The sequence below is a fragment of the Triticum aestivum genome, chromosome 4D, assembly GCF_018294505.1.
Source record: "Triticum aestivum cultivar Chinese Spring chromosome 4D, IWGSC CS RefSeq v2.1, whole genome shotgun sequence".
NCBI classification, from domain to species: domain Eukaryota; kingdom Viridiplantae; phylum Streptophyta; class Magnoliopsida; order Poales; family Poaceae; genus Triticum; species Triticum aestivum.
In genome coordinates, this window is record NC_057805.1 from 517,026,261 (window position 1) to 517,032,501 (window position 6,241).

The following is a 6,241-nucleotide window of genomic DNA, read 5'->3' on the forward strand; positions in this document are numbered from 1 at the left end:
AGTCAAACCTGAAACAACACGAACGAAGACGAACAAAAATTGGATCCAAATAGATCCACCGAAGACCAACACCGATCGAATCCCATGAGATCCGACGGAGACACACCTCCACATCTTCCGACAACGCTATTCGCACCATCGGGACGGGGATAGGATGTGGGAGACATTATTGCTAACGAGGGACATCGCCACCGCCACACAGCCCCAACCAAGACGTTCAACCTAGCAAAAACGAGAACGGGGTCCCTCCCGCCCATCGGGGGGCTGAGATCCTCCGCACCTCCACAGGACAAAGGCCATCGGAGGCGGGGCGGATCTGCGGCAGCGCCGAGGGGAGGAGGAAGGAGACTTTTCTTGAGGAGGAGGAAAGTCTCTAATCCATATATGATCTTAATCCATACATGTAGATATTAATCCACAATATATACATGTATGTACCCATGCTCACTCCAGCCAAAAACCATTGCTCCTCGGGCGATTAATTTAATTGAACTAACCAATCCAATAAATAGATCGACTTTCAACGCCAATAGTTCTTGCCTGCCCGACAAAATATATGTAATATATCATCAGTTCAACATATATTGGTACCCATCTGTATGTATATGGAATGCCTTTGTGAGTTAATACGAAAAGTTAAGTGGAGTAAAATGGAGAAATTTCTCTTAAATGCGGTAAATCCTATCAAAACGTGAAACTTAGCAGTAAAAAATGAAATTAACTCTAAGGGGGACTACGTCAAAGATGAATTCGGGGATGATATATTTTGCTAGTAACATGTGTTCGGTGATGCAGTCTTGTCATCCTTCCACTTCCCTCCCCCCTCCCCTCTCCCAAAAACATAACTATATGAGTGAATTCCTTATTTAACATCGTCTTAATTTTTTTTCCATTTTAACACCGAAAAATCTTTTCTTCCTTATATAAGAGCATCTCCAACAGGGCGCTAGTTTTGGCGCGCGCAAAAAAAAAGAACTGATTTTCCGCGCGCAAGACCGGTCGGCGCACTAAAGAAAACAGCGCGCACCGCCATGGGCCATCTCCGTGGCTTCTCTCTCCCTTCTTCCTCGCCTCTGTCAGTGCCTCTCCGTCGTCGTGCCCTTCTTCCTCGCCTCCAGCGCACCGCCGCCGCCTCCCGCGCCGCCGCCATACCGCCGCGCACCCGAAGTAGCTCCAGCTACCGCGGCGTCCACACCCACCCCTCCGGCGTGCATTACGTGGAGATCAGCTCCGATGATACACGCCTCAGGCTCGGGACCTTCAAGACTACCCACGAGACCATCCGCGCATATGACGCGGCGGCGTGGCGCCTCAGGAGGCCACGAGCACAGATGAATTTCTCGGACGCGCGGACGCGACAGCAAGCGCAGGACCTCGCACCTCCCCCGTGGCTAGTCACTGAGGAGGACCACCGCATCCAGCGGAGGCGGGAGTGCCGCCTCCTCATCGCTGAGGCGGATGAGCACGCCATGGTGGTGTGGCGTGAGCGCTTCCCGGAGGATTTCGCCACCAAGAACGAGTTCTAGGCGCAGAGGAGGGCGGTACGAGCTGCAGAACGGGCAAACCGGCGTCAACGGAAGGCACTTGCGGAAGCCTAGTGCAACCTGGGAATTGCGTCGACCTGGGGCGACAATGATCCTCAGTGGGACGACGCGTTTCTGTCGTCGGACTACACTACCGAGGAGGATGAAAACGAGTAGTTATCTAGCTTATCATCGATGTAATCACTATATTTGCATCATAGTATCGTTTTTATCTGATTTATTTGTATCATTTGGATTAGCTTTGTGGGGTTGGGCTTGAACTATGGAGTTGTTTGTACCGTTTTTTATCTTTTTTCGAAAAGGGAGACTCCCCGGTCTCTGTATCAGAACGATGCATACGGCCAACTTAAATAAATAAGCAAATAGGTTCAACAAGGTCTTAAAGTCTCAAACGAAAATAAAGAAAGTTCACAAAGAGCCAAAGGGCCAGAAACAAACTAGCCACAAAAAGCCACAACCGGCTGGCATAAGAAAGATAGGTAAACTAATTGCCTATCCTATTACATGACCGCCATCCAAACCGGTTGAATATATCCCGTGCTACCATCTCCCAGCGGATAGATCCAGTAACCAAACGCTCCCTGGCCTCCGTCGGAGTGAGTAGCGACCACATACGGATCAACGCAGAGGCTCGGAAGATAACCTGCCAAAAATGAATATTTGTTGTTCTGTTAAAAACCAAATCATTTCTGCAGTTCCAGACTGCCCACAATAAAGCACATACTCCTACGCGAATGTGTCTCGCTATTTCGGACTCTATCCCGTTAAGCCACGTTCCAAATAACGTGCTGATAGAACTCGAAGGAGTAATATTAAATGCAATATGGACCATGTGCCATAGAACTTTGGCCAACGGGCAATCAAGAAAAAGGTGTTTGATAGTTTCATCCCGATCACAGAAACTACACCTAGTAGGTCCTGTCCAATTACGCTTTGCCAAGTTATCTTTGGTTAATATTACTTGTTTATGCACAAACCACATAAACACTTTAATTTTCAAAGGAACTTTGACAGTCCAAACATATTTGGAGCTAGGAATAGAGCTTGAATTGATAACATCAAGATACATTGATTTAACTGTAAACTCTCCAGACCTAGTAAGCTTCCAGCGTAATTTATCGGGCTGTTGAGACAGCTGAACCTCCATCAGTCTACTCACTAGATGAAGCCATTCTTCCCAACGATTGCCGGCTAGTGTCCTCCTGAACTGAATATTAAGGGGAATGGATTGAAGTACCGTAGAAACTAAAGCATCACGTCGTTGAACAATACGATACAGAGACGTATATTGAATCGCAAGGGGGGTCTCTCCTAGCCAAGTATCCTCCCAGAATCGTGTGCTAGTACCGTTACCGATAATAAACTTTGTCCTATTAAAAAAGGCTAATTTGACTCTCATAAGACCTTTCCAAAAAGGTGAGTCAGTCGGCCTCGCGGTCACCTGGGACAAAGTTTTGGAGTGAAGATACTTGCTACGGAGAATCTGCGCCCAAGTGGCATCAGTCTCGACGGATAACTTCGACAACCACTTGCTGAGAAGACATCTGTTCTTGACCTCAAGATTCTCAATGCCAAGACCCCCTTGGTCTTTCGGTCGACAGATAATATCCCACTTGGCAAGTCTGTATTTTCTTTTTAGTTCATCGGTCTGCCAAAAGAAACGTGATCGATAAAAGTCCAGTCTTTTCCTTACTCCAACTGAGACTTCGAAGAACGACAAGAGAAACATAGGCATACTCGTGAGGACCGAATTTATCAGAATTAATCGGCCTCCGTATGACATGATCTTGCCCTTCTAGCAACTCAGTTTCTTTTCAAAGCGGTCCTCGATACACTTCCATTCTTTGTTTGTCAGCTTACGATGGTGGATTGGTATACCTAAGTACGTAAAAGGTAAAGTCCCCAAATCACACCCAAACAATTGCCTATAAGCCTCTTGTTCGTCATTGGCTCTACCAAAGCAGAACAATTCGCTTTTGTGAAAGTTAATCTTTAACCCGGTCAATTGTTCAAATAAGCATAACACCAGCTTCATATTTCTCGCTTTTGCCAAGTCATGCTCCATAAAGATGATCGTATCATCGGTGTACTGTAGGATAGACACACCACCATCAACTAGATGAGGTACCAGTCCACCCACCTGTCCAGCCTCCTTAGCCCTTCCTATCAGAATTGCCAACATATCAACCACAATGTTGAACAAAATGGGAGACATCGGATCTCCTTGTCTCAGGCCCTTATGTGTCTGGAAATAATGATCTATGTCGTCATTTACTTTAATTTCAACACTCCCTTTTTGCGTGACCGATTCTACCTGGCGTCGCCAGGCTTCATCAAAACGTTTCATACACAAGGCCTGTTGAACGAAAGGCCATTTGACTTTATCGTACGCTTTCTCGAAATCCATCTTAAAAACGACTCCATCTAGTTTTTTCGAGTGAATTTCGTGGAGCGTTTCATGAAGGACCACAACCCCTTCTAGGATGTTTCTGTCCGGCATGAAAGCAGTTTGGGAATGCTGCACCACAAAATGCGCAATCTGCGTGAGCCTATTAGTCCCAACCTTGGTGAAAATTTTGAAACTAACATTGAGGAGGCAGATCGGCCTGAACTGCTCAATCCTCACAGCCTCTGTTTTCTTAGGAAGCAATGTTATAGTTCCAAAATTCAAATGAAATAACTGAAGCTATCCAGAGAATAAATCATGGAACATTGGTAGCAAATCCTCCTTGATAATATGCCAACACTTTTTATAGAACTCCGCCGGAAATCCATCCGGCCCTGGAGCCTTATTGTTTTTCATCTGCGCAATAGCTTCAAACACCTCTTTCTCCGAAAGCGGGGCAATCAAGATATCATTCTCATCAGCAGTAAGTTGAGGCACATCCTCAATCCTGGACTCATCCAGGGACACACAATTATCCTCCGGAGGTCCAAACAACTGCTTGTAGTACTCGGTTATGTATAATTTTAGGTTATCCTGTCCTAAAATCATCCCTTCATCTTGTTCAAGCTGAAAGATTCTCTTCTTTCTATGTTTGCCATTAGCGATCAAGTGAAAGAATTGAGTGTTCGCGTCCCCTTGGAAAACTTTGCGAACCTTAGCCCGCAACGCCCACTTTAATTCCTCTTCACGGAGAAGCTCTTTCAACCTCATCTTCGCTTCCAGTTTAGCATGAAGCTCTGTGGCTTGCAAAATTGTGGTCTCGGCTTTTAAGTCTAGGGACTGAATAAGTGTAAGGAGCCTTTCCTTTTTGACCTTATAAATCCCAATAAGATGCTTAGCCCACCCATGCAAGAAACTTCAAATGTCTGATCTTATTCTGCCAGCGCTCAACCGAAGTCCTACCTCCTGCATCCTTAGCCCACTCCCTGGCTATCAGATCCAAGAAACCTTCACGTTCAAACCATGCCAGCTCGAATGTAAAGGAGTTTTTGTTCCCCATGTGGGTTGGCTCTCCTGAGTCCACAAATAAAGGCATGTGATCAGAGATTCCACGCGAAAGAGCCTGGACCATTACCAAAGGGAATTTCTGTTCCCACTCGACGCTCGCTAGGACTCGATCCAGCTTCTCAAATGTCGGGTTTGGCAACGCATTAGCCCAAGTAAATTTTCTACCCGAAAGCTCTGTCTCTCTCAGATCCAAGCTTTCAATTATGGTATTAAACATAAACGACCACCTGCCGTCAAAATTATCATTATTCTTTTCCTCTCTCCTCCTAATGATATTGAAATCACCCCCAACCAGAATTGGGAGCTGCTCAGAGCCGCAAATCCGAACAAGATCCGCCAAGAACTCTGGTTTAAGTTCGGGCTGCGCGGCACCATAAACCGCCACCAGAGCCCAATTAAACCCATCAACTTTCGACCTAACCCGAAACTTAACCGCGAAGTCTCCCATCACTACGCTTCGGACTTCCAGCGAATCGCATCTCACTCCAAGTAAGATCCCACCCGATCTTCTTCTCGGAGGCAGGCAGTGCCAATCAAAATCGACACCTCCCGATAAAGTATTGAGAAACTGGGGCGCAAAATTATCTCTACCAGTTTCCGATAGAGCAATAAAATCCAATCTATGCTCGATAGACGCATCTGCGAGAAACCTTCTTTTAGCCAAGTCTTTCAGACCTCTGCTATTCCAAAAGATTCCTTTCATATTTCAACATGAAATTTTTTAGTAGTACGGATCCTAGCACTCCTACGCACCGCAGAAGCAGGATAGATCTTCCGCTTCCACTTGTGTTTGGGTTTGCTCTGATCCTCCACCCGGTCCTCACAACTAGGCTCAGTGGATCGAACAACTGCAACCTCACAAGAGTCATCCTCTTCCTCCGACTCAAGACTGGATGGTGCAAGATCCGCACAATAATTATCGAGCACCCTGACCCCGAACGCGTCAGTATCTGCATCATTCATGGGTTTCACCGCTGCTAAGTTTTGAATCATTTCTAAAGCGCGTTCTGCTTCCAAATCTAGGAGATCATTAACAGAGTTGGAGATTTCACTATCGTTACTACCTAGTGAAACTCCTAATTCATGTGCATTATTAATAATCTCATTATTAGAAAAATGCAGAATAGAATTAGAAGTGTTGACCGACATACCAGTAGTGACCTCAATGTCATGAAGCTTGGCCGCCCTCATGGCGCACCGCTGCTGCATGTCGTCAACCTCCGGGTGGTCCTGGAGACGGCAG